The sequence below is a fragment of the Apium graveolens genome, unplaced genomic scaffold (assembly GCF_009905375.1).
Source record: "Apium graveolens cultivar Ventura unplaced genomic scaffold, ASM990537v1 ctg5182, whole genome shotgun sequence".
In the NCBI taxonomy this organism is placed as follows: Eukaryota; Viridiplantae; Streptophyta; class Magnoliopsida; order Apiales; family Apiaceae; genus Apium; species Apium graveolens.
Genome location: NW_027418849.1, coordinates 1 through 1510, shown reverse-complemented (window position 1 = coordinate 1510; position 1510 = coordinate 1). Strand labels below are relative to the sequence as shown.

The 1510-nt window shown below is 32.6% G+C and overlaps 1 long non-coding RNA gene across 1 annotated transcript; it reads right to left on the bottom strand.

Moving 5' to 3' along the window:
- Window positions 1–381: 381 nt before the first annotated feature.
- LOC141702460 (uncharacterized) lies at window positions 382–1375 on the bottom strand. The gene is made up of 3 exons (XR_012567114.1): window positions 1285–1375; window positions 1082–1162; window positions 382–450 (listed from the first exon to the last, which is right to left on the bottom strand). It is a non-coding gene; the product is annotated as an uncharacterized LOC141702460 (long non-coding RNA).
- Between the last annotated feature and the right edge of the window lie 135 nt (window positions 1376–1510).

Below are 1510 nucleotides of genomic sequence, written 5' to 3'. Positions count from 1 at the left end.
ACTTTTCTTCTTTAAAAGTGATGTCCAATTGCTTTTGTAACTAGCATACATCAAATATATGGATCTTGCAATCAGGTAGACTAAGGAAATAATAGGATTTGAATGCATGCTTAAATACATAGTCTGTCTATTATCATCATCAAAATAAAGAGCATTTACATTGAATATTTTATTACTCAAATGGATACCCTAAAAAAATTAGCTTTCACGCTAAAATAAATAATAAGTAAACAAGCGCCGTAACCGTACAGTGGCCGGTAGGATATACATGCCCTATGTGTCTCTTAGAACTCACTTTAAACATTGCCAAATCTGAAAGCCAGCAATGGATCTCCAGCAATGCATCTCCAGCGAATATGCTTAAATCTTTAGAATTGCTAACCTCAGTAATGCATCTCCAACAATAATCCTCAGTCTTTTCACAAAATCATCACGGTTTATCTTCTTATTCTGCAACAACATAAAAAAAATATGAATTCAAGTACAGACTAGCATAGATATTTTAAAATGGAAACAAAGGGTATATATACATTAAAATTGCATTAACACCATATCCTGAATAAATCGTAATTATTACCGACAAGGTTCATATTACTAGGGCTAATTCTGTTTGAGATAGCTTTAAATAAAACAGTTAGCAGCAAGGGTGTACCATTTTTCTTGTTTCTCAGTAACATATAACGGTCCAATTTCCTCATTCACTATGAATATATCCGATCAAGTTCCATTTAAATTATATTGACATACCATATCGCCATGGTATCGAGACACCAATATGGTTATTTAACAGAAATGTTCCACATAATATGCAATCACATATATACCATTTGCAGACTCACTGTCATGTTCGATGTATCATTCTCGGTTTGGGTGCCATTTTCAGTGGAGGAACACTACAGTTAATCAAAAAATATAATTTAATATATATACCAATTGCACATAAAAGGACTAAAAAGCTGTTGATGCTTATTCAAAATAGTTAAAAAACATTGGTTTATTTTCAGTTAAATATAATTTAAATTTACAGGCACACAGAAACGTGAATAGAACTAAGGTGGGGTGTATGAAATAGACACTGCACCTACTATTCCAATTCCAAAAGGTATCAAGTCAGTTTTTATAACCACGGTATACAGAAGAATCTCCACATCTTTGCTGCCACCTGCATTCAAGACATGATTCCAGTTGTCTTAATTGACTAATCCCTGACATATAACGTCTTAATTGACTATCGCTGACATATAACGATTAGTAATAACACAAACATCAACAAAACCGTATTACCTGATCATTGAAATGGAAGCGATCAACATGATTCCAGTTGTCAAGATCATAAGAAACCTTTGTATTCCAGTTTACACTCCCTGTTGCATTTCTTTTCTTCAAACCAATTTTAACTTATTTTTTACATGCCACATTTTCATGCAAGAACAACTGTTATTAGTTTGAGTTAGTATTAACAAAAGGTAGTTTCATAAGACCCAAAGTGTACTAATAGCAATGGTCTGTA